The sequence below is a fragment of the Piliocolobus tephrosceles genome, chromosome 18 (assembly GCF_002776525.5).
Source record: "Piliocolobus tephrosceles isolate RC106 chromosome 18, ASM277652v3, whole genome shotgun sequence".
Taxonomy (NCBI): domain Eukaryota; kingdom Metazoa; phylum Chordata; class Mammalia; order Primates; family Cercopithecidae; genus Piliocolobus; species Piliocolobus tephrosceles.
The window spans coordinates 31,673,845-31,701,261 of record NC_045451.1 but is presented as its reverse complement, the minus strand read 5'-3'; the positions used below and the strand labels follow the sequence as shown (position 1 = coordinate 31,701,261).

Below are 27,417 nucleotides of genomic sequence, written 5' to 3'. Positions count from 1 at the left end.
ACAGGACTGGGTAAGCACTAAGGGTAGGAAAATGTACTTAAAACTCTGGTGAGGACTTATCTATCATGGGTTGAAAGAAGAGACTGCTGGGATGGGCTAAGCCAGTCAAGAAACTTGTGGGAAGTAAGCAGGCTGGAGAGGTCTGCACTGCCTGTGGGAATCAGGTGAGAGTCAAGATCTGCCCCAGGTGACCACTGGTCACCTGTGTTAACTTGCTTTGAAGACATGCCAGAATTTCTACCAAAACCTTTAAGGCATTGAGCATTTTGAGGGCTACAGAGGAAGATGGGCGGGGTTGGTGGCTGGTATCACTGAGTGATGCTAGTTACAAAGGATCCTGGACAATGCTACTTTGATGCAGGGTTATAATCTTTGCAGATCTTACAGAGGAAGTAATTTACACAGTAGGGATTCAACTCTTCCCTGCTCAAAATGTTGAAAGAGCTTCTCAAGATACTTAGGATAAGGTCAAAATCTTTGTGATGGCCTACAAACCCCTTGCATGGCTTGTGCCCTGCCTCTCTCTCCACCTGCTCTCCCCACCATCTGTCCTACCCTGTAGCCTATGAGATACTTTCAAACTTTCCAAACTTTTCCCTAGTGTCCCTCATACTGTTCCCTCTACTTGAGCCACTCTTCCTCTGTTCTTCATCCAATTTCATTTTTACTCCCACACGAAACATTTCCTGATTCTCCAGATGAGATTAGGTCTCCTTGTTAGACCCTTCACACAGGAAAATCACTGATCTGTGTAAGCATGTATTTAATCTCTCTCTCTCTTATTAGACTATGAGCTCTGTGAAAGCAGGGACTATGTCTGATACAAGATAAAAACAACTACTTTAAATATCTTACCAGGAAACTGCATTTCATTTTCTCTGATAATATTTAGAATATCTTCTGAATCTATGCTGATATCAACTTTTTATTGATAATATTAATTTTTTCTTTCTCTTTTCCTTAACCAGGCTTCTGAGGGGTTTACCTATTTTATTGTTCCTTTTAAACAACCAGATTTTGGGTTTATTTATTCTTTTTACTATATTTAGCAACACCACCACATTCTACTATTAGTTCTAATAGTTCTTCTTAAAGAACTAGAGTCTTAAGGTTTTTAGTTGTGCAATTATAGCATTTACAATGAAAGACTTTCTTTCTTCCTTTTCCATATTTGTATCTACTATTTCATTTTCATGTCTTACTGCTTTATTTTAGTCTCTAAAACAATGTTAATAATAGTGGTGATAGGAGGCATCTCTGTTGTATTCCTGAATTTGGTGGCTTTAGTACAGCTCCATTTTGTGTGCTGTTTGCTGTGTTGTTTTGAGTAGTCAGCATTTATTGTTCCTTGAAGGACCAGTAAGGTTGGATGAAATCCAGAAGCATCCTGGGAGTCACACAAAAAAATAATTATTTCAGGAGAAAGGAGTGATTGACTATGTCAAATGCTGTATAGGTCAAGTAAGATAAAGCCTAAGAACTGATCATTAGATTTAAAAACATGGAGGTCTGTGATGACCTTGACCAGAGTAGTTTGCATGGAGTGATGATTGGAATGGGTTAGAGAGAGGATGCAGGGAGAGGAAGTAGAGACCAGCAGAGAAGGCAAGTTCTGTTTTGCCAGGAGATGTTGTAAATGGGAGAAGAGAGTTGAGGCAGCAGCTGGGGGAGAATGGGGTCAAAAGAGTATTTTTGTTTTGTTTTGTTTTTTAAAGATGGGAGACATTAAACTATGTTTGAAAGTTACTGCTTAGGACCTGGCATTAAGGCAAAACTGGTGATCAGACAGAGAGAGGCATGTTTACAGAGAGAAGTCCTTACAAAAGTGAGAGGAGTGGGATCATGTACCCAAGTGGAGGGTGACTTTTTTTTTTTTTCTTGAGACAGAATTTTGCTCTGTTGCCCAGGCTAGAGTGCAGTGGTGGGATCTCAGCTCACTGCAACCTCCACCTCCCAGGCTCAAGCGATTCTCCTGCCTCAGCCTCCTGAGTAGCTGGAACTATAGGTGCACGCCACCGTGCCTGGCTAATTTTTTGTATTTTACTAGAGACATGTTGCCCATGTTGCCCAGGCCGGTCTTGAACTGCTGAGCTCAGGCAATCTGCCCACCTCGGCCTCCCAAAGTGCTAGGATTACAGGTGTGAGCCACTGGCCCAGCCAGAAAGAGGCCTCATGCAGTATTCAGCCCTCTTGCCCTTCTCCCTTATGCCATGTGGGGACAGAGCATTCCTCCCCTCCAGAGGATGCAGCCATGAAGCGCCATCTTGGAAGCAGATACCTGACCCTCACCAAAGACCAAACCTGGCATTGCCTTGATCTTGGATTCCCAGCCTCCAGAACTGAGGGAAATATATTTCTGTTCATTATAAATTACCCAGTCTTGGGTATTCTGTTATAGCAGCACAAACAATATAAGACAAGGAGGGAAGGCAGAATATGAGAGACAGGGACAGATGCTGGTAAGTGGGCCACTGTAGTCACCTATTGTTTCTTTTTCTCCATGGACGTATAGCTTTCCTAGGTGATTCTCATAAGCATGCAAGTGTGGAATCACTAGTTTATAGCTAGAACCAAGCAACTCACACAGCTCATCACTTCCTTCAATCAAGTCGATCCCGCATCTTGGATCTCATCTCTCTTGTGGTAAGGAAAGGCATTTCCAGAAGGAAGAATGAAGAAAGTGTGATGTAAAATTCCTAGGCCCTAGATCCCACTCTATGAGAACAGCCCAGGCCTGTCTCATCTTCATAGCTGGACAGGCTGGACCTACGAGAAAAGAGAGGGAGGAAAGGAAAGGGAGAGGGAGAGGGAGGGAGAAATGGAAGCAGAGAGAAAGGGGTAGATAACTAGAGACAAGGAGAAAAAACGTCAGTCCTCTCCCAAGAAAGAAGCAACCCAAGAGAGAGAGGGGCACCTGGCTGCTGAGGGTACCCCCTCATCTAGAGGCCATGATACAGTGGGTTCCTCAAACATGGCCAGTGCTTACCCCCAGAAGAGAGGCCACATGCAGAGTCACTGGCCCCAATGCCAACTCCTCCTGGGAACAGAAAGGGTAGGGTCAGGAATCTGTTTAATCATCTAAGTTGCTCCCCTCCTCTACCTAGGTCTGAGTCAAAAATGGGTGCCATGGGAGACAAATTCAGCCAGCACAACATTTTTGAAAATTATACCGAAATACCCTAAGCAAGGCAGCCAGGGCACTTTTTTGCTCTATGCAGCACCCCCTGCCCCCATATCCTCCAGGGCCACTGTAGATGTGGGCACCCCTGGCCTAGCCACCGAGTTACAGCTTCTGGTGTCTAGTCACAGGCAGTAAGGAAATGCTGGCTCATTTTTTTTTTCTCGGAGAAAAAAAGTCTTAAAACAGAATGACCTGGTGAACTTCCCAACTCCAGAATTCTGTGCATCTATTTTCTAGTGATTGACACTGACTTCAGCCAGCTGTTTCTTTAGGAGTCTTCCCTATGGGGTAAAAATAAGAAATAACTTGTTTCCTGATAGCAGCAAGGAGAACAGGAGAATACCACTACCCAACAGCAGAGAGCCCCGGACAGATACTGCTTCTTGTTCATTCCCCTGCTATTGTACGGTAATGGGCACTGATATTAAACATGCATATTTCACAGTCTCTTGTCCCACGATTTGGAGGATGGCCATTCACTATGCATGAACCACTCACTCATGCTCATCACACAGAGAAAATTACATTTTCCCAGTTGCCAAATGGAAGAGATAAATTATCTCACATGGACAAGCACATTGCTCTCAAGAGCAGCTTCCAGACTTAAGACAAAGAGATTAAAAAAAAAAAAAAAAAAAAAAAAAAAAAACAACACGCTGGAAGGGACTCTGAGCTTTCCAGATGTTCTTGGGGGTCAGTCTCTTCATTTGGACTCACCATATCTTCACTTTACACTTAGTGGGCTTAAAGTGGTGGGACATTTGTCCTTCTGCTTCTTTTGGATTAAATGAGCAGCCTTGGGCCTCTTATTCTTCCTTCATAGAAGAGATGTAATAAAAATGAAAAAATCAACACAAAACATTTCATATTTATGCTTACTTGCTGAATTGGTAACACTTGTAATGAAAATCAAGGAGGCAAAATGTTAAAATGTTCTCTTTGGGGAAGACACATTGGAATCTTACCACAGATGTACAGACACTTGCTTGCTACACACTACTTCCTTATCCCTAACTATTATCTGAGGTTAATGAAGGTCCTGATAACTGCGGTCTCGAACTTAGCATATATTCCTAAACCTACTACCTGCACACATAGGAGTCGCAGCACGACCAGGTACTAATGGCAACTAACATTCATTACCCTTCATACCACCATCGCTGTGCAAACCTTTAGCGCATTTTCCAATATGATCCCACAATCTTTCATTTTTATGTTTTTGCCCACGCTAAAATTCGACAGCGAATTCTTGCAACAATTATTAAGCGCGTGGAATTGCATTAGGCTCTGGGGGTAGAGGTGGGGGACGAAGAGGGAATAAGCGCAGTACACAGCGACCTTATTAAAGTGCCAAAACGCCCGTCTCACTCGGAAGGCTTTGGGAGTTGGGAGAGGAGAGAGCTCATGGGCAGCTAAAGCCACCAGCGACCTCATTATACGATATTTAGGTTATCAGACTTTTCTATGCCTAGAAAAGCAGCGCCTTAACCATTCCAAGGGGACTCACCGCGTTCAGTGACGCCCCTCATCGGTGCCCACAGCTTTGGGCTCGCTGAAGGCACTACAGAAGCACCAGTTATTACCAGTGTTAGGGTCCAGTGGCTTCTCCTGTCCCTTTCCTCCGGATCCCAACGTGTTGGTTCCCTTTTGTTAGTTTTATTCCGGTCATGCCAATGAGCACACATTCACAGCCCAGGCGGCCCGCTCGGAATCTGAGGCCGGCTGGGGAGCGGTGCACGTGGGCTCCGCGCCCCCTCAACCCTCGGCCGGGTGCCCCTTCCCGCGCGCGCGGGTCTCCCCGGTTCCAGAGCCCACCGGTCCCCGCCGGCTCCTTCTCCCCACCCACCCTCCCACCGGGCCCCCGGCGGCTGCAGCAGCGCGGGGCTGGCGGGGCGGCGACCGGGCTCAGGCGGATCCCCGCTTCCCGCCTTCCCGGCGCCCCCTCCCTCCCGGACGCAGCCGGAGGATCCCCCACCCCCGGCGGGCGTGAGGACAGGCGTCTGAGTGACTGGAGTTCCACCGCGCGTGCCCCGGGAAGGCCAGGCTACCCCGGGACGGGGCTCGGCTCCCCAGGTGAGCTCGTCTCCGCGGGGCTGGGTCCGGGAAGGCCCCGGGACCGCGCAGCCGAGCGGCCTGGAGGCTGCGGGAGGGCAGAGCGGGGCGCGCGGGAGGCGGCCGCCCCCAGGCGCCCAGGGCCGGGCTCCCCAGCGCCACCGCCGCAGCAGGTGGGGGCCCAGCGGGCGGGGGCGGGGCCCGGCTCGGGGCGGAGCCGCGGCAGCGGCCGCGGCAGCGCAGGCGGGGCCCGGGGCCGGAGCCCGAGCCCGAGCAGGAGCAGCGAGCCGGGCTGTCGGGGCGCCCGCGGGAGCTTGCCGCGCGCCAGGGCTGGGACCGGCCTGGCCGAGCGCGCCGGCGACGCGGCCGCAGACAAAGGGCGGCTCGTGCCCGGGCCGCCGCGCTCTCGGGCTCTGCCTCGGTAAGTGGCTCCCCCTCCGCTGGCTTTCTCCTGCCGCCGCCTGCACCTCTCGGAGTTCGGCGGGCTCCGGAGAAGCGGGGAAGAGATGAGACTTCCTCGCACTGTCTGCCTCCTCACCTCACCCTAACAGTAAGCCCCCCAGGCCAAGCCACTGCCAAACTAGCGAGTTTCCCAGCGGCGGGGGTCTCCCGCGGGACCCGCCCGGCTGCCCTGGGTGACCTCCTCGCCCGCGGACCGCGCGCCGGTGCTGTCCCCGACCCGTTTGGGATAGGAGGTTGCAGCTGGGCTCCCTGCGGTGTGTTTAGGGAAGGAGGATGCAGGGGCCGGGCCCCGCGAGGGGACCCCACCCCCCAGGGACAGTCCTGAGCGCTTGGGGTCGCCGAGGGGAGGTTCACACTGCGAGTTCAGATTTGGATCGCGGTTGCGGGGTCTGCCCCAGTCCCCGATTATCCTCCCCTCCAGCCTCTCCCTTCCTTGTTCAAGGGTTGATACAGAGCCCTCTCCCCTCGCCACCCGACCGAGGCGCCCACACTCCCGGTCGGTAGCCCCTGGGAGAAGGGGAGTGGGGGGACTCCGCCGCTTTCGCCGCTTGGCGACCCAGAGCTCCAGCCTGCCGGAGAGGGCAGCGACTCGGGTTTGACATCCTGGGTTCCGGACCGGCTCCCCCAGCCTCCTCCCGGGTTGCTCTCTATCAGAAAAGCAATCACAAGTCCGACCGGCTTTTGCTTTTGTTCTGCCTGCTACTCGCTGGAATCGTAGGTAAAGCCGGGGTGGGCGGATGCCCCAGGAGGGGGCTGTGGCGGGAGTTCCAGGTCCGGCCCCGAGATGACCATTGGAGGAGGCGGCTGTTTCCCGCCCCTGGGTGGGGAATGGATTCTGATCGTTAATCGATACCTTGGAGCCAGTAGTGGGTCAGCAGCGTCCCGAAAGAGCGCAGCGGCCGCGTGCTGTCACGCGCCTTTCCAGCACTCTGGAAAGCACTACCTCGAGACGTGCATTTCCATTCATGGATCTGTGCCTGGTGGTTGATTAATGTCACCCCTGCCTGGGTTCTCTAAGGAGGAGTGTCCGCAACTGTTCAATAGCCATTTACTGGGAGGTTACTGTGTGCAAGGCAGCTATCTTACAATAACCTTAATGTAAAAGATACTTATTGAGCACCTACTGTGTGAAAAGCAGGTATACTACAAACTTTTCAATTGAATAGATACGTATTGAGCACCTACCCCGTGCAAAGGTGAAGTGTCATGACTGTTCTCAATGTAACAGATATTTATTGAGTACCTACTATGTTCAAGATAGCTATGCTATGACCTTATTCTAATAGATATTTACTGAGCACCTACTAAGTGCACAAGGCTTTTTTGCTGAAGGGTTGCCCAGTGTACTTTTGGGGTACAGATAGAAACAAGGGAGAGAAAATATAATATCTTCTGACCCTTGAGTCTTCAACTCCTTTAGTGACCTGCATTTTAACCTTTCCGCACCGCTTGTGTGGTACATGAAGGGCTGGTCCTCTACACTTGAGGGTACACTTCTATGTTTGAGGGTTTGTCAGACAGGAGCAGGGCTGAATAGTAAAAAGTCTTGCCTGGTACCTCTTTCCAATTCAGTTTCCTTGCATTAGAAAAGTCAGTTTCTTTGCGTAAAGCTCCCTGGAGTTATCACAGGGAATCAAAGGGCAAAGCCCTAATGCTCAAAGGGATGGAGAATCTGTGCTGGAGACAGACGAAAAGACACCTCCTAAACAAGGAAGGAACCAATAGAGGAAGGGAGAGAGAAGCGTGAAGACAGGGCCAGCTGAACCTTCTAGCCCCTCACTCCAAACTGATACCAGTGGTGTTGGGGCGAGAGAGTCTTTAAGTCCCATCATTGCCCATGGCTGGGGCCCTAGGACTGGAATTAAATAGTTTTCCTGCTAAGAGATTTGACGAATCTGTTACTCTGATAATCAGGATCTTGAGATGCACTGGAATATCCAGACTGGCAAGAAAATCATATCCATTAGCAAATATTTGAGTATTTACAATGCAATATAGGCATTTATCGGGAACGTAGTCTAAGATGTAGTCTTTGTCTTAAAGAATTCTGGTTCACGAGATAAACATGTAAAATGACAACTTGGGCAGCATATATGAAAAGCCAGGAGCAAATTCCTCCTGGAATTTAACATAAAAAATACTCTCACCACATGGAACTGTGGTTTTTCTCTTATCAGACATTGAGAACTCTCTACGTGCCTTGTATGTTTATCTTTTTGCCTTGGCCTCTGGAAATTCCTGGTAACAGCTTTATCCCAGCTTCTTGGTACAATGATTTTTTTTCTCCCTAAATTATTTCTGAGACCTCCCTTTTTAATTGTCTGTAAAAAAACTATATTACAGTATTTTTGTTGTGAACTTGAAAGCCTCTCTGAAGTCTTTTCTGTAAGTAAGCCCATTATGAAAGATACATAGAAAATATGGTAAGTACTAGACGAATGTGCTTATAAGAAAAGGGGAAAAACTGTCAGGAATTTATAGAGAAAACAAACGGGCTTTGCAAGATGAAATAGGATTCAGATGGGCAAAGACAACTAACGAAGACTTTCCTCCCAAATTGAGGGAAATAGTGTTGGCAAAGGTGTCAAGGAAAACAAACTGTCTTTAGAGTAGTTTAGGCATTTGATAGATCTTCCTCTGAAATAGTTTCCTTTCACTCAACACACAAGTGCTGCTGGAACATTTTACTGTGTCAAGGACTATGCTAGGTGTCAGGTGGGGGGCATCACCCAGAACCAGTTGAGGCTCAGCATGATCCCACAGCTGGCAAGGACCTTGGTCTCCTGTCCTGGCTGTGGGGTAGCACTGCCCTGCATCTCAGCCATTCTTTCAAACATTCCTGGAGTTTTTTCACCTGAGCTGAACTTGACTGTAATATTCTTCAAGGCCAAGAATGTGACTTTTTTTTTTTTTTTTCCTCTACATCCTTCCCTCCTTGCAGGCTCAGGCAGAAAGAGTCGCTAGGGTAGGTGACACTTATTTTAGTGACCTCTATTGCCCATTTCTTCACCCCTTCCCGGCCTCATCAGGACCTGCTGTCTGCTCTTCGTCTCCATCACTTTCAGCTGTTCAGAGCCTTTCACTGTAGGAAAACTGGTCTCAGGGGAAAACCAATCTGTCATCAGTCACTTTCTCTTGAATATGAATGTAGGTCACTGTGTTCTCTCTTCCAGGGGTCTTTGCACTTTAAGCCTCATTATGGAATGAAAGGCTGTGTTCACCATGAGACAATGTCAGGCACAGACAAGTGGGTGTCAGAGGTAATTGGGGAGGCAAAGTGCCTTTCCTGGTGCTCCTGAAACTACCGCCTCCTCACGTAGCCAGTCTTGGCAAGGGTCCTTGCAGTCCCATGATTCATGAAAGTCTGGAGGCTTCATTGCTGTTTATCATGGTGCAGTGGTTGAAGTCAGACAGTGGCTCTCTGTGAGCCACCTGCCAGCTTGGCCCTCATACATTCCACTCCAAAGTTTAAAGCTTTATTCTTTGCAGGGAGAATCCTTGCTTCCTTACCTACATGTGCCCATTATTTTAAGGCAGTGATTCTCAACCTGGGCACTGTTGATGTTATGGGCCAGATAAGTTTTTGTTGTGGGGAGCTGTCCTGTGCATTACAGGATGCTTAACAGTATCCCTGGCCTCTGCCCCCTAGATGCCAGGAGCACCACACACCAGCCTGCTCCCCAAGTTGTGACAACCCAAAATGTCTCCAGCCATTGCCAAGTATCGCCTTGGAAACAAAATCACTGCTACTTGAGAACCACTGTTCTAAGGGTTATTGGTTATTATGTATCATGCCATATAAGAGAGGCCTTATCTAACGTAATTCAATTCTTTTCAATAAAGAGAAACTAATACATGTGTAATTAACATGGCAGAACTTTTCATATAAGTAATTTCATAAATTAGAATAAATACCTCTTTTTTCAGACCTCATATCCTAATCTGGTTATTATATTAAGTTAATCTTTTGAAGCATGAAACCTCAAATTTTTCTAGTGTGGCTGATTTATATACCAGAACTGTGGGTAGCAGAACTGCATTACCCACAAGATCTTCCCAGCCTGCTACTTGAGCAGTGCCTGGTAACCACCAGCCAGGGAGGAAAATGGCAGAGGAGGATTCAGTTCTGGTGGACTTGGTGCTTATGTAATTTGATGGGCCCTCTTCAAGGAAAAGACAAAATGATAAGGGGAGCACATTGCTAGGGCGCCTCCCAGGCCTTGGAAGGGTCTGGTGAGGACAAATGATGGGCTCTGAATTTAAGTTTCATTAGCTTCGTGGGAAAGCAGTCTCTGGGAAAGGTGTTGAGGAATGACTGGACAGCTGTGTCTGCCAGAATAGGAAACTAGTCCTACCTATGACTGATAAGAGCTAAGAGAAGCTTCTCAAAGTGTTGACTTAAATTGAGAGCACAGATCAAAATGGAATTGTTAAATCCGGGGTGACCTGTACTTCTGTTAACACCTACCCTCAAAAGTAAGAACTTCCATATCGTCTGCAACCCCAGGTCCACATTAGCAGCATCACAGGTGAAATGAGGGGCAGGGTTCATTCCGGTTTAGCAGGAGGCTCTGCGTTCCACTAGTGGGTAGTAGTAACTTACTGCACCTTATAAACGAGGTTGGTCAGTGCTGAAGTTATTGCCTCGGGAAGTGAATGAAACTCTTTTTCAGGTCACTCTAATGGTATCTGAAGAGTTTATAATAGGAGTACATTGAGTCAAACTTTTCTTTTGGAATACCTGAGCCTGGGATGAGACATTCTTGCATTAAAACCGGCCAGGCAGGAAATACTTGCCCCCTTATTTTGGGGGGACAAGTAATTTAAGTATAGTCATGTGCTACATAATGACATTTCAGTCAATGAAGGGCTGCATGTGGGACTGTGAAACTGTAAGATAATAATACTGTATTTTTCCTGTACCTTTTCCGTGTTTAGACGTATTTAGGTGTACAAATACCATTGTGATACAGTTGCCTACAGTGTTCAGTACAGTAGCATGCTGTACAGAGTTGTAGCCTAGGGGCAATAGGCCATACCATATAGCCTAAGTGTGTAGGCGATTCCATCTAGGTTTGTGTAAGTATGCTCTATGATGTTCCAATAACCAGGAAATTGACTAATGATGCATTTCTCAGAGTGATGTATGACTGTATGAATTTAAGAACTTAAGATAATAAGGCTTTACAAATGAAACTATAATTCAGACTTCTCATTAATTCATCTTTTTCCTTAGTTTAGATCACCTTAGCTTCAGTGAGGAAGACAGTGTTCTAGTTGTTGCTTTAGTGTAGAAATGTTAAATATAACTGCCTGGCCCTGCACAAGACTGATCTGGCAATATATCAATGTCTAGATTTAACAAAAATTAAAAATAAGAAATAAGGAACATTCTACATGAAGATTTGCTGTGGTAGAGATTTCCTTTAAAGCATTGCTCGTCTTTCATTTGTATTTAAACAGGTTTGATTTGTATAAAATTTTTCGAGTTGAGACCTGTTTGGAGATTTTGGGTCAAATGTGCACACAGTCACAGAAATTAGACCTGAAAGAGATTTTAGGGGTTTCTGGACAGCCCTGCTTGCTCATTGAATAATTGGAGAAACTGAGGCTGAGAGTGGTTAGATGGCTTGCCAAGGTCACACAGAGATCAGCTGGGAGGCTGGGGCAAGGAGCCAGGAGCTCACCCCATCCCCTTGTCACTCAGTGCTGCTGGGATACCGTTCTTCTGTCTTCCTGGTTGTAGAGTGTGTCGGTGTAGGGAGACTAGGCAGGAAAAGGGTTTGATAGCTTGTCTATTTCCAGGGCACGTGATCCTCAGAGAACTACTCATTAATTCAAACTGATTACGTCTATGCCAAAGGTGTGTGTAAACACAGGCAGTATTGAAACAATCACAGAAAAACTGAGACGGTTCGATTGGTGGAATGAGATTATTTTATAAAAACTTCTTTTATTGCTTTTTGTATCATCTTTACAGTAAATAACTAGAATGAAAACATTTATTTGTCTATTTAAAAAAGTAGTATGTATTCATTATGGAAGGTGGCAAGAATAATAAACACATCCTACCTGTGATCCTGTGATGCTTTAATCTCAATCATATTTTGCTATGTTTATTTTTAGTGTTTTTTTTCCGGCTCATTTTCAAACTCATTTGAACAATTCAGACCATATTATACGTATAATTTTAATTGTTCTTGCCTTTTTTATTAAACAATGTATGTGTTATTGTGAACATAATTTTTGTGAACATAAACTCTTTGTGAACGTAATTTTTTTGTGTCTTTCCACAATGTTAGAGTTTTATTGATGCTATTTTTTTTTTTACTTTAAATTCTGGGCTACATGTGCAGAATGTGCAGGTTTGTTACATAGGTATACATGTGCCATGGTGGTTTGCTGCACCCATCAACCTGTCATCTACACTAGGTATTTCTCCTAATGCTCTCCCTCCCCTAACCCCCACTCCCTGACAGGCCCCGGTGTGTGATGTTCCCCTCCCCGTGTCCTTGTGTTCTCATTGTTGTGAACTTAATTTTTAATGGCTGCATAATTCAATCCTTAGAAGCTCGTTAATTTACCACAATGTTTTGCTATTAGTGAACATTAAGTTTGGTCCTAATTTCTCCCTGCCATCACTGCGTGAGCAACTTTGTGTCTGTACTTTTTCTACAATTTGGATTGTTTTCTTAGTATACATTCCCAAAGAGTGAAATTACTGAACCAAGGATGTGTGTGCATTGTGTTCAATGGCTTTACCAAAATAGTGTACCAGTTTACCTTATATTGATAGCATGCTATAAATGATGAAATTTCACCACACCATTGATAACATACTTGTTTTTGTAATTACTAATATGACAAAGTAAAAGTGTCTTTATTGCTTTCATTTACATTTTGCTTACCAATACAGCTAAACATTTTTCTATAGGATTTTTTATAGCACTTTCTGTGTGTGTGAGTGTGTGTGTGTGTGTGTGGTGTTTTTTGTTGTTGTTGTTTTGGTGAATTATCTATTTGAGTGTAGTGTTTTTTTTAAAATAACCTTTCTATAGAAAGTCATTTGTCAAAAGGAAAAACAATAACCTCTGATCTTATAGGTATAGTGGCTATTTTATAAGGAATTCCATTCAACCCTCATGTTCAATGATTCCAACATCTCCAGTGCCATGTTTCAAGCTAAACATTTTGTTCTTAGTCGTAGAGCTGCTTGTTAGTTCCTGAAGCAAGCTTAGATGGAGAGATAGTTGACAGCATTTTTTCTTTTTCACTGGTACATAAATAATAGTGCTTCATATAATTAGTGATATTTAACATTTCAGGACATTTGATAATTTGAGACTTTGGATAATCATAATAAAGATGACAGGAGTTCAAGAGAGAATTTTAAATTAACTTCTTAAGGTTTTCTGGGGTATCAGCAATAGTGGGTCAATTTTGGGGCCTCAGATTTTCTGGATCACCCAGATGACATGAAGCCAGACTAGTTTACTTTTTGTTCTCTCTTACTTCTAGGGTCTATCAGGGGGTGTCCAAGGGAGAGAATACAGTCATGGGTTCTTAGTTTCTGGTTCTGATTGGGCCAGTAAAGCCCCTTCCTCATCCCTCTTTTCCACTTTGAGACAGAAAGTAAAAACCATGGCTTCAGGCTGCGAAAAGCCCAAAATGAAATGAAACAGAGCAGCAACAACAACAACAAAATAAGGTGGGTTGGATAAGCTTGAAGCTCTTTGGGGTCCTACTCTAAGTGTAAAGTGGTTTACCAGGCCTTAGTGAGGCCCTGGCTTCTTGATTCCATGAGGGCATCAATGCGCTGCTCAGCTTCCTAGCTTCCCGTTTTGGATTGACAAGCCCCTCCAACTGGGTAAAAGTGGCCCCTAGTACTGAGGCCCACATGTCTAGATCTATTTCTTTTCTCACATCTTAAACCTGAAATTCCTCCCTATCTTGTTAGCTTTGTGGTGCTTTTAGGAAGGTTTGTTGTTTGTTGTTAACCTCATCCAGCTTTCTTTGTTGTGTTCACCGGGAAAGTTGGCTCAAATTACCCAGTTCACCACTACTGGCAGGAGGTGGGACCCAGTCAGATCCATCTTAGAGACTGACAGGAGAGAAACACAAGTGACCAGCTGCTCTTTGCCTGACTGTGACCAGAGAACTTTATCTGCTCCCAACACAACACCCTAGTTGCAGCTGGAAAGCAGAAGTTAGGATGGATACATTTCCACTAACTGGATATAGCCACATGTAGATCTATTTCCCTGCATTGATGAGACTAATTCCTCAGGCTGTCCTAATAAGGCAGGTGACCTGGCTGAGAAGGCAGTCACAGGAGTGCTACCTGGAGCCCCATCTCTAACTTGCTTCTTTCTTCTCACCTATACTGTCCTGCAAAAGATGAGAATTTAGTACCAAGGGAAGTGTTGAGGCAGGAAGATGCTTTCTCTTTCAGCAGCTGTTAAGAAGTAAAAAATGTAGGCTGTATTTTAGCTGGGCAAGTTCCTTCCACTCAAACTGGACCCCAAAATGTTCATGTTGATGTTTGGACGAACGGAGGCAAGATGGCGCAGTTCCGGGTTCTTCACCATCAGCTTTCCCGTGCCCAGGAAAGACACAGGTCGACTGCGCAGGCGCAACTCGACCTCAGACGGAGAAAAACCGGAACCGCCTAGCCACGCCTACCGCCCGCCCCGACCCGCCTATGTCCCGCCCACTGCCCGCCCACTCCCAGGCCCAGGACATAAAAGCCGCTCCCAGCTGGCTCGCGGTGCGAACTTCCTTGGCCACTGCTCGTGTGCGGACCTAGGAACCTCGCCGAGAGCTCCACGGGGTGACTCCCCTGGCCTCCCCTGCTGGAGACTGACGGACCTCACCCCTCCCCCACAAAGCTGGCTGACAGAAAAATAAACCTGCAGTTTTGCTCCTAGCCCTGCCTACTCGCTGGTCTTTTAATACTCGCCCTGGTGAGCCTGGAAAGCAAATCAGCTTCCTAGAAAGCAAATCAGCTTCCTGGAAAGCAAATCAGTTGAAGGCAGAACTTCTCTTCCATGGCCCAGACAATTCCTTGTAGAGGCTGAACCATCAGGTCCAGGCTAAGAAGTCAAGATAGCCTTTCCAGATGACTCTGCTTGATGCTAAGGTTTGGAGCTTTATGATAGTTTCTGGCTTTTAGAAGCTGCATGCTCAACCATGTGTTCTTGGGATCAGCAGCCACATCTATTTTCCCCTTACCTCCTCCAGCTCTTCCCCCAACTTTCAAGAAGCCAGAGAAGTCTACAAAAAGGAAAGTGTATTTCCTGAGTTTGAAAAGGTTGGACAAAGGGAGCCTGAGTGGTGGTAACTTCTCATCCTCCACCTTACCACAGCCTCCATTGGCTTTTGGGGTGTGGGAGTGGGGTGGTGGCGGCTTCTATTTTTATTTTTGAGTACCTTTTTCCCTGGAAACCTTAGAGCTGAGCTATCCCCTCAGAAAATCACTGTCTGTCCAGGGAACCGCATTCTCTGCCCTCACCCTTCAGGCATGTAGTCACTGGGTAAAGAGAAGGAAGGTGTGGGTGTGCCCCTCTGGAAAGGGCCCTGTCTTAGGGGGAGGTATCCCCACTGACTTTCTGGAGACCACCCTATACCGTGGAGCCTTTTATGTATTCCACAATAATTTACCCTGCTGATTTTTAATTTCACAATACTTCACACAGAAAGGACTATAGATAAATTAGTCTACCATATTGCTAGAAATAGAAATCCTCCAATTAGATTTCAGTAAATGTCCATAAAAGAACAAATCTGTAACCCCACTCCCAGGTAATTCTAGACTGTGACCGATCCTTTGGAAGAAATGATAAATGACTTAATTAATTTTGAAGAGGCAAATTTTCTGTTCTCCTGGAAAATGTGCCCTTCCGTGATTATTTTTGGAGGCAGAATGGTCAGAAAGCCCTACCAGCCATAAGAATTTATGAACCATGACATTTGAAAACTTTCAGCCTGAGATGAAGTAAATTAATTCCTCCAACATGATTCACTTTAGGTACAAGCCCAAATTTCTTTTATCAGTAACTTGGGCTCTTAAGGTGATTTTTCTAAAGAGGTATAGTTATTTGAGAACCATCAGGGCCATTTACTATGTTTCTTTTGTCAAATTTTCCATTTATGTGGATTTGAGTTTTTCCAGTCATTTCAATACCATCTTGTCTGCTAATAAGAGATAATGTGCTGCCTTTTCAATAACATATGTGAAAGCCACAGGGAGTTCAGACAAAGTTAGCTGAGCAAATTCCTGTACTTATCAGAGACCATGACATCACCTTCAGTATGTGGTGGACTTTTTACCAAGTGTCCAGAACCTTTAAAGAACTCAGAATGGTGAAGTATTATAGCTCATTCACTAGAAAAAAAGGAACAGAGAAGTTCAGAAATCTGAAATGATTTTATTTGTAAGAGGAGAATAAGGAAGATGATTACTGTAAATCACATAGGAAGAGGAGGTGAGAAATATGTAACAGTGGTGTAACTATGGTGGACTGCTGGTGCTTTCCAGATCAGAGGCGAAAAAATGAAAAATGTCTTATGAATTATTATGAAGTTTCAATGCCTACAGTGTAGGACTCGAAGAGGGCTTTAACGACCCAGCCATCTGCTGTGTAATAAAGCCAGTGAAATATGTGCCATCAAAATGACACAGAGAAGAACGTTAGTGTACACAGAATAGGAGCGAGAGTTTTTTACAGTATGAATGAGAATATATCTAGTAAGTAGTTCTGGGTATGTTGTGGCCTGAATAACTGTCCATTTTTCTATATTTTACTATTTTCTTGAGTTGAATGGAGACTAAAGACAAAAGAAAAAAGACTCAGATCATTCTTAAGTTTGTTGGGTGATTCCAAAGTGATAACGCTCTCGGTTGAAGTACTTTAGTTAAAAGCTCAAAGTCTTGTTTCCAAATGTCTATACGCTTTCATTTTTCAAAAGTTATTCAGTGAATTTGTTAATTCTGAAACCCCTCCTTTCTTATGAGCAGTCTTTCTTCTGAGATTCTCATAAGATTCTCAATGTTCTGAAATGAGAATGAACTACAGGCAGTAAAAAAATTTCCATTGGCTTTTCTTTTAGGTTTATTCAGAAGCAGATTCCCAGAATCAAAAATCTATCCACCTTTTATGTGCTGAATTTTTCTCCCTTCATTAACCAACAAACAACAGTGTTTTACTCTACAATTTGAGTTCAGGATTTGGCTTCCATAATATATTAAGTAACCTAATTTTCTCTTCCACCTCTGCTATTGATAATAAATAATAATCGCATTATTATTTAATTATCACCACCAAAAGCATTGTCAGATTTCAGTAATCTAAAACTATATTGCCTTAAACTTAGATTATTTGAAATAAGATCTTTTCTCTCCAGTAATGGATACCTAGAAAAGCAGGTGTATAGCTGTCGATACAGGGGACACATGCAGGAGCATGTGCAGTTACGATTACGGGGCAGTCATAAGCTTTTTTCCTAGAAGGACACACAAGACATTGTTAGTAGTGATAAAGTAAGAAGTGATTGAGGATTGATGTGAGGGAAGGGATTTGTTGGTTTATATTTTACTATTTGATATTTTAAATAATCATACTTAAATAAATAAGGAGAGAATTAAGAAGGTGGAGAAAAAAGAAGCCACAGTTTATAAGATCCTCTTGTGAATTTAACCTCTAGACCAGGGGTCGCCAATCCCTGGGCCACAGGACCAGTACCGGTCTGTGACCTGTTAGGAACCAGGCCGCACAGCAGGAGGAGAACGGTGGGCAAGCCAGCAAAGCTTCAGCTCTCCTTACAGCCACTCCCCATTGCTTGCATGACTGCCTGAGCCCGCCTCCTGTCAGATCAGTGGTGGCATTAGATTCTCATAGGAGCACAAACCCTATTGTGAACTGCACATGTGGGGGATCTAAGTTACACGCTCCTTATGAGAATCTAATGTGTGATGATCTGTCACTGTCTTCCATCACCCCCAGATGGGACTGTCTAGTTACAGGGAAACCAGCTCAGAGCTCTCACTGATTCTACATCATGGTGAGTTATATGCTTCTCCCACACCCACCCCTGTACACGGAAAAATTGTCTTCCATGAAATTGGTACCTGGTGCCGAAAGGTTGGGGACCACTGTTCTAGACTGCTTTCTCATTAGAAATTCTGGTTTTTATTCATCATCAGACCAAAATCTATAGGAACATGGTCAATATAGTTCACATATATCCTCCATGGTTTTGTGTAACTTATATTCTGCACCATTTTGTAAAGTCCTCTAATACCGATGTCTTCTTTGAGCCTCCTAGTGGCGCTGTCTGATATTTTGAGCCAGTATTATATGATTTCCATTTTACAGAGGGGAAAACTGAAGCTAGGGGAAGATGTGTGGCTTGTCTTAGATGATATAGTTACTACCTGGTTCTCTAGTATTCCAGGACTAGAAGCCACTTTCGATTCCACATCGGTGTTGTTTTATCCCTGGTAAAAATAATTTTGCTCTTTATTCTGGACATTCTTTTTTTAAATACTCCAAGCTACCTCCTCTCTGGTTTTGTGTCATTGCATCTATTTCATTCTGTCTTGAATCATGGTTAGATGATTGTTTTCCTCATTAATTTCAGCAATATAGGCTGTCTCTCTTTTTGTAGCCTTACTGTGTCTAGTACATTATGGCACATATATTCATTCCTTAGTCTTTTCTTTTATGGAATTGAATTTAAGGTATTTTCTTCCAAATAATTATACATTTCTAGAAAAACAAAAGGGAAAAACGAAGCCCTTTCTATAAGACTAATGTCATTGTTCACAAGAGAATTAGAATCACACGGGGTTTGAGTTGGAAGAAAATCATCGGGAGTATTTATTCTCTAGTTTTACAAATGAGGAACCTGAAGATCAAATAACTTCTGAAGGTCCCACAGGGAATTAGAGGTGACATGGTATACAGAGCCCAGTTCTCCTCACTTCTAGCCAAGCCCTCCTGTTGCTGCAACAGTTATTATAGAGATTGACCATCAAGTTTTAGATGGTCAATGCTGGCAAAAATCAGGTCATGCTAAATTAAAACTACAAATGTGAAGAGAGTTTTAAAACTCTCAAAAAGAAAAGGCTGTACCAAGCTTATTTTTCCAAGTTTTAATGAGTGATTTTGCAGCTCTACCTCCTCTTAAAGCAAACCTGCTGTATAAACATCAGCATGTCCACAAAGGAATTCACAGCAGGAATCCTTGCGATGATAAGTATCCACACCAGGTGCGTTTGCAATAGAGAAAAATCACCCTCACTTGTTGGGTAAATCCAGGTGCACAGCATCAATGTGAAAGGAGGGATTAATGGTAATTTTTACCTCACCTGCAGCCTTCTTAAAATAGGAGCTGTTTCTGACCTGGTGAGTGAACTCCTCCTTCAGCAAGGAGCAGAGGCCATGGATGTGCTGTCTAATATTCGTGGGTTAGAAACCTAATTCCTAATGCAACAGTGTTGGAAAGTGGGGCCTTCGGGGAGGTGTTTAGGTCATGAGGGCTCTGTCCTTATGAATAGATTAATGCTGTCATAAAATGACTTAATGGAAGAAGCTTAGTCCCTTTCTTGCCTTTCTGCCTTCTGCCATGTGAGGACATGAAGTGTCCTCTCCTCTGGAGGCTGCAGGGTTCAAGGTGTCACCTTGGAAGCAGAGGTTGGACCCTCACAAGACACTGAACCTGCCAGTTCCTTGATCTTGGTTTTCCAGAACTGTGAGAAATAAATTTCTGTTCTTTATACATGTCCCAATCTCAGGTATTCTGTCTTAGCAGCACACACGGACTAAGACAACACCTCAGTTCCTAAATTCACTCCTAGGCACCTGAGTCAAAAGCTATTCCCAGTTTTTAAACATGCTGAGAACAGAGAGCTGGAAAGGCTTATTTTTATTTTTCTCTGAAGCCACCCCAAGGAGAAACAGCAAAAGAAATTCCGAAGAGGGAGACACTATCAAAAAGTGTAAGGCAGAGATTTCATGAGGAAGATGCCAAAAGCAATTGCAACAAAAACAAAAATTGACAAATGGGACCTAATCAAACTAAAGAGCACTGCACAGCAAAAGAAACCATCAACAGTGAAGAGACAATCTACAAAATGGGAGAAAATATTTGTAAACTATGCATCTGACAAAGGTCTATCAATTACATCCAGAATCTATTAGGAACTTAAATGAATCAACAAGCAAAAAAGAAACCCATTAAAAAGTTTGCAGAGGAGATGAACAGATACTTTTCAAAAGAAGACATACACGTGGCAAACAAGCATACGAAAAAAATGCTAACATCACTATTCATTAGGAAATGCAAATCCAAAGCACAGTGAGATACCATCTCACACCAGTCAGAATGGCTATTATTAAAAAGTCAAAAAACAACAGATGCTGGTGAGGTTGTGGAGAAAAGGGAATGCTTATGCATTGCTGGTGGGAATTTAAATTAGTTCAACCATTGTGGGAGACGGTTTGGTGATTTCTCAAAGAACTCAAAGCAGAATTACCATTTGACCCAGCAATCCTTTTTTTGGGTATATACCCAAAGGAATTTAAATCGTTCTTCTGTAAAGACACATGCATACATATGTTCATTGCAGTACTATTCACAGTAGCAAAAAATGGGATCAACCTAAATGCCCATTAACAATGGGCTAGATAAAGAAAACATGGTACATCTACATCGTGGAACACTAGCAGCCATCAGAAGAATGAGAAGATCATGTCCTTTGCAGCAATGTGGATGGAGCTAAGTAAATCCTAAATAAATTAACAAAGGAACAGAAAACCAAATACTGCATGTTCATACATATAAGTGGGAGCTAAACACTGAGTACACATGAACACAAGGGAACAACAGACGCTGGGGCCTGCTTGAGGATGGAGGGAAGAGGGTGAGAATCCAAAAATTACCTATCAAGGACTATGCTTATTATGTGGGTGGCAAAATAATCTGTACACCAAACTTCTGTGACATGCAATTTATTTATATAACAAACCTGCATATATGCCCCGAACCTAAAAGTTAAAAAAACAAAAAATTCTACCAACATCTAATGTGAAAAAGGCATAATCGATTCCATTTTTAATTAAATAACATAATGAAATAACAAAGTGTCAGGTCTGTGGAAGTCCCTAGGACAGGATTTACTAATGAAGCAGTATAATGCAGTTTGTGTGAAGCATATTCCTTTTATGCCAAGCTCTGCTCTGGATTCATAGGGTCCTAGGTGGCACCAATGCAAGTAGGCATAGTTGGAAAGGACCTCATGAGAATGGAGGCCTCTACAAATTCAATTCAGTTTAACAAATAAAAGTAGGTGCTGTAGGAGAGTTACAGTAAAAATTACAAGACAGACCCTGCTCTCCTGGAGCTTGGAGCCTGTGCTGTGCTTTCCAAATTTGTCTGCACCTTGGAATCACCTGGGGACCCTACAAAATATTGATGTCTGTGCCCAGCTCACTGCCCTAGAGCTTGCGATCTGATTGTTCTGGGGTCTAGCATGAGGTTTGGAATGTTAAAAAGATGATTCTCAAGTGCAAACAAGTTTGGGAACTAATGGTATGTGTTGTTGTTCTCAACTTTGGCTGCATTAGAGTACCTGGAGTGTATATGTACCTGTTTGCATACACTTCCTACACACCATATGCATGTGTGTATGAGGGCTTGGGTTACACATTTGTGCCCAGGCTGCAGCCCTAGAGATTCTGATTTATGTGGCATGGGGTCCAGACATCAGTTTTATTTAAAACTCCAAATTAAGTGCATGTTAGAATCATCTGGGGCGTTTTAAAAATATGGATGTCTGAGTCTCACTCCAGAGACTAGGGTTTAATTGGTTTGCCGTCTAGTCTGGGAATCAGATTTTTTGTGAAGCTGCTTAGGTGATTCAAATATACAGCCAAGATTGCAGTTCCCTGCATTAAGCAGCAAAAACACCAGGGTTACCTTGTGCTCAATAAAAATAAGAACACATGAAACAATAGAAGAGTTTATAAAAACGTTAGTGCTAAAAAAAGTTGGGCATTTCTGGTTCTTTGGACATTTCTGTAGGCCTGAATATGTTATGCTGTGATTTGGATGAAGGGTAGGCAGCAAAACCTAATAAATTCAGCTCACAACCACAGCCTTCATTGTGGCTACCAGTGGAACTTTGAGCTGAAACTGACAACCAAGATCTTCCTAATTGCCCTGTTCCTTGTATCTGCAGTGATAGGAGTGGCACATCTGCCTGTCATACTCCTGATGTGTCTAACATTGTTATTTGGAGAAAAATAACCAGAAACTGGCTTCTGTAACATTAAGGAGCTCCAGCCATAGATTTAGCCTTAGGTGAACTCTGTGTAGTTGAGCAAGTGTCGACCGAGAGCCTACCCGCTGCCCAGGGTTCAACAGAGAGAGAGCTCCCTGGAGCACAGAGTGCACGTGTTGCCTGGTTTCCTTTGTTCCCTAGGTGATTCTTGTTTAGGCCAAGAAGTAAGGGGAGGGGCCATATTTCTACATCTGGCCCCCAGGTGAATGCAGCTGTTTTAAACTGTAAGAGGCTCAGCTCTCCTGGAAAAGGGGAAGTGGCCAGAGAGTTCATTGAAGCTGCTCATTGAATGAAATTTGAGCTGCTTCTAAGGGTCTTTGAAGGCTCCACGCGAGTGGTTTTCAAACCTGAGTGTGCATCTGAATCACCTGGAGTGCTTGTTAAACTACAGATTGCTGGGGCAACCCTCAGAGTTTCTGATTCAGTAGGTATAGGATAGGGTCCAAGAATATGCATTTCTAACGCCTGTCCAGTGATGCTGGTGGTGCTAGTCTGGGGACTACCATTTGAGAACCACTGGTCTAGGAGGAAGGACATAGTGATGGCAGATGGTGCCTGTTTGGTCAAGGAAAAGGAAATTATATGATTGTTGCAAATCTACATAATGGTTACAGCAAACTATAAGATTGATAGATTGATTTTTTTTTAATTGTGAAACACCTACTGCATGCTAGGTATTGTGCAAGCTTTGCTGCTATAAGGAAGAGGAAGATGCCATTACTACATGAAGTGGTTAGTCTTGGGGTGAGTAATGGACTACTAAAAGGACAGCACAGTACTACTCCCATAATGCTCTGTAGAGGGAGCACCTGGGGCTTTCAGGGGACAAACATGGGCAGGAGGGAGTGTGACTTAGAGGAGGCTTCCAGGAGCATGTGATGTGTCTGGGAGGAATCTCGGAAGATGACCTGGTGTTTGCCAGGGGAAAGTGGGGCAGTATCCCTGGAGCAGCATGGGCAGAGGTGAGAGAGAACATGAGCAAGCCTCGCATGGAGAACCATACGTGGCTTAGGATAACTGGGGTAAAGAATTTGATGGGGAGGGGCAGCTTAGTCTGGACAGGCAGGCAGAGACTGGAGCACAGTAGCTGGAGCTGATCTGAAGGCAAGGAGAGTCTTTGAGGGGTGTAAGCAGAAGAGGATGGTGATCAGATTTGCCTGCTAATTGCCTGCAAGTTGGAAAATGGACTGGAGAGAACATGCACGTGCAGGAGACACAGGACACTGTCACAGGAGACCCCATGGGAAGTGATAAGGCTGCAGGGTGCATGGCCTGTGAATCACTTTGTCCTTGCATCACTCTCGGCCTCTGCTCAGGATTTTAAATACTGTGTGTGCTTTTGGAGTGCTTTTGGAGTGGCACCAGGCAGCAACAATTACACTTCCCCAGCAGATGAGTTACAAAAATGCAACCACTTGAGAGGTACGTGTGGAAGTGGAGTGGGGCAGTCCCACCTCCTTAGCCTAGGTGAGTTTGGGGAGGAACTGTTCTCTGCCTGTTCTGTCTTCTTTTTTGGTACTAGCTGGGAGTCACGCTTCTACCTCGAGAGCAGATTAAAAGACCTGAGTCATAGCCCAGCCACCTGCTGGCAGCTACATTTCCCCACCTCCCAGGCCTATTCCCCTTCAATTTGGGGGCTTACCCAGGGAAGTCTCTCAGGTACACTCAGGATGGTGCCAGTCCTGGGCATTATGGAGTGAACAGGGCTGTCCAAAATAGGTGAGACCCACTCCATGCCCATCACAGTTGCACACCAGGTGTGCATGAAGAAAATCAAGAAGAGGGTAACAGTGGGCTAATTGTTGGCTAGGGACAAGTGCAAAGTGTTACGAGGGGAGTGAGTTCTCATCCATTCCTGGCCCATCTTAAAAGAAAGCAACAGTGATGGATTTTACTCGTGGTAATACTCTCTTCAATTTGGTGATGAAAATTTGATTTGTGGTTTCCTCTCACAGGGCTCTTCACACAGTAATTCATACATCTCTAAGTAGCTCTTGAGGAAATCCATTCCAACAGGTCCCATCAGCACCCAGGGAACCTAGCAGAGATCTCAGCAGACTCCACCTCCCCTGTCATCCCCCTTCCTCCTTCAGTCTGTGCGGTTTCATCAGAAGCCTGAGTAGGCTGGAGGAAGAGGAGGCAGGGGTCACGCCAAAGGGATTGAAGACCAGTGTTGGCAAACAGAGTCTGTTCTCAGCAGTAGGGGCATCAAGCAATAGGTCACCTTTGTTGAGGTGGCTTTGCTTCTCAAAACCAACACAGCAGATGTGGGAATGGGCTGCAGGATTGAGAGCCAGCGGCTGCCTAGAGTGAGAAGGGCAGGTAAGAGCAGGAAGTCATGGGTGTGACTAAGGGCAAAGTTCACCCTGATCAGGGGAAGACATATGGCCTGAATACCTCCCCCAAGGCTGCTCCAGACATTTTGCTAATGACATGCCCATGCTCTTCCTAGGTGGTTGCTAAAAATGTTTGGACAAATGCCCAGGGGGACTTCCATCAACCTTTGGCTGGCTAAGGCCAAGCTGCTTTTTTCCTGCTTCCATCTGCTGTTTGTCTCTGAGCGAAACTTGCCCTACAGTGGGAACCATCCTAGATGTCTGTTCCTTGAGTCACTTAGGGGTGTTCTGCCTTCTCTGTCTCTTTCATGGTGTTTACTGTTGGCCCTGCTCCATGGAATAGCACTAGAATATAAACTGCCATATTCTCTAATAATGTCCATTGTGTGAATCTTGCCTTCTCTGATACTAGTAAACCTTAGGGCAGAAACTTAAATCAATTACAGAACTTCTTTTATACCCCTCCCTTGCTCCCTGCTCTGCCTGGCATCAGGTAGTAGCTGGATGATTGACTGAGATGCCTGAAATTCCCTTGGAAACCCAAACACATCTGCCTTTCCATTGTCCATCAGTACTGCTCCGGGGGCCTTCCACCTTCTGCTTACCCAGTAGGACTGCCGGATGCATGTATTTATCCTCCCTCTGTGAGAACTGGAGGAGGAGGAGTTTGCATGTTCATCTTGGGCACTCTCAACATCCTAAAATGTACGAGTGCTTTTGCTTAAAAAGCAAGGCAGCAAGATGTATTCACTATCTGTGGCTGTAACAAACCACCCCATGATTCGGAAGCTTAAAACGGCAAAGGTTTATTTGCTTACAGATTCTTTGTCAGGCATTTGAAAGCTGCTTAGCTGAGTGGTTCTAGTTCAGGGTCTCTCGCGAGGCTGCAGTCATGGTGTTGGTGAGGGCCACAGATGTCTGGAAGCTTGTCTTGGGCTAGAGGGTCAGTTTCCAAGGTCACTCATGTGGCTGGAGGCATCGGTTCCTCTCTGGAGGTCTTTCCGTAGGGGCTTATCACACGGCAGCTGCCTCCCTCCAGGGCACGTACTGGAGGGAGTACGTCATTGTCATGATCCAAGAGAGCAACCGAGCAGTTACGGTGCCTGTACAACCTGGACTCTGAAATGGCATGGTCATTATCCTTTTCTTTCTCTTCATTAGAAGTGAGCCACTGAGTCCAGCCCACATTCAAAGGAAGGTGAATTATGCTCAACTTTGTGAAGAGAGTGTCAAATAATTTTTGAACATATTTTAAACCACCAAATAAAGTAGGTGTGCAGAAGAGTTGAGTTCATCCTCTGCCAGTAACTTATGTTCCCATGTGGGTGGGTTGGGAACTGCTCTGGGGAACTCCATGCACCTGAGGGTAGAATGTGGTGAAGGGTCGAGATCCAAGAGTTAGTCCGACAAGGGTTACTGACTGGGATACGTGACATGTCCTAGGAGTTTGGGGACCCAGGAAAGTTACATGTAAGTGTTTGCTGTCACAGAGCTCACAGGCAAATGAAACCTTAATATAAGCAATAATAAATGACAATTCTCATTGTCATTTTGAAAATATTATCTATTGATGAAACTTCTGCTGTTTCTAGAATTGTGAAGAATAGGGCAGCTTAAAGAAGAGGTGGGCTGATCTGCTGGAGGGTTCAGAGCCCTTTCCTTCCGGGCCTCAGATTCATCATATTTAAAGTGAAGGAGAGAGACCCATTCAGTGGGTCTGTGCCCTGACTGCTTGTTGAAATAACCCAGGGAACTTTAAATAAATAGAGGTTCTGATTTACTCAGTCTGGGATGAGGTCTGGGTACAGGGGCTCCTCAGATGAGAACCACGGGGCTGGCTGATTATGAAGATCTTACAGACTCTGACACTCAGTGGCTCCTAGTGGCAAGCTCTCCTGTTCTGTAGTAGAGCAAGGATGCCCAGGTGCAGAAGCCCTTACTGAGAAAGCCGAATCCTGACTCTACCACCTACCCCCACCCTAGTCACCCAGAGTGGCCTAAGAAAGTGCTGGGCTACCTTGTGAGTTAAGCTCCCTGATGTTAGAATGGCTTAGCCTGGGACTATATCACAGAGATGTTACAGTTGTTGTGCCAAGAATTCCTGCACTGGGCAGGTGGGTAGACTAGGCCAGTGTTTCTCAAACTATGGTCTGCAGAGCAGCATCAGCAGCGGCACCTAGAAGTTTTTTTAGCAAGGCTCATTCTGTTACAGAATTCCTTCGGTGCTGCTTCATCAGCCAGAAATCTCTGCAGCCGCTGCTGCCTCTGCCTGAGGCCTCACTCCAGCCCACTGGGCTCGCTCCACCTGCTTGGCCTGGCAGGCTGTGCTTGGCTTGTGCACTGGCCCAGATCCCGTGCCCGCTACAGCTCTGTGCTCAGCTTATAGCTGGATTGGGCATGCCATGAGCAGCTTCCATGTTGGGCACCAGTGTCTAGATGAGGAGAACGCAGTGGCACCCCAAAACTCAGAGATGCTAGCAATCGTGGAGCCCCAAGGGGTGTTACAGCTCTTGCTCAGGAAGTCCCAAGGTCTGAGTCTGCAAGAAAAGTCACAGCTCTTTACTCTTGTAGCTCAGTGAGTGGAAGCATGTTACAGCTCTCTTTCTACCATAGTCTGGTGAGTGGGAGCATGTCACAGCTCTTTTCATTCCTGCTGCCCACAGCTCAGTGAGTTCTGGGTTTGTGTCCTGTGACCAAGAGGAATAATGTGCATGGACACCAGGGAGTGAGTAAGGGAGAGAAGAATTTTGTTGATCAACAGAAGGAAAGCTCTCAACTGAAAGAGGGGACCCTGAAAGTGGGTTCTGTCTATGAGGCTGAGTTCGGGGGTTTTATGGGCTTAGAATGAGAGGATGTGTGCTTATTGGTCCATGGGTGGTCTTTGGAAACAGCACCATTCGATTAGTTAAAAGGCATCATTCAGAAGGAACCAATCAGCCAGGTGCAGTGCTCACGCCTGTAATCCTAGCACTTTGGGAGGCCAAGGTGGGTAGATTGCCTGAGCTCAGGAGTTTGAGATCAGCCTGGGCAACATAATGAAACCC

General features: G+C 45.0%; 1 protein-coding gene across 3 annotated transcripts in view; it reads left to right on the top strand.

Moving 5' to 3' along the window:
- Positions 1 to 5,498: 5,498 nt before the first annotated feature.
- Positions 5,499 to 27,417, top strand: part of MAPK4 (mitogen-activated protein kinase 4) — a 175,159-nt gene continuing 153,240 nt past the window's right edge. For 2 of the 3 annotated variants that reach the window (XM_023207534.2, XM_023207532.2), the window contains exon 1: positions 5,499 to 5,654. The gene's annotated coding sequence lies outside the window, so the exon portion shown is untranslated. The remainder of the gene's footprint in view (positions 5,655 to 27,417) is intronic. The other variant, XM_023207533.2, reaches the window with a different exon arrangement.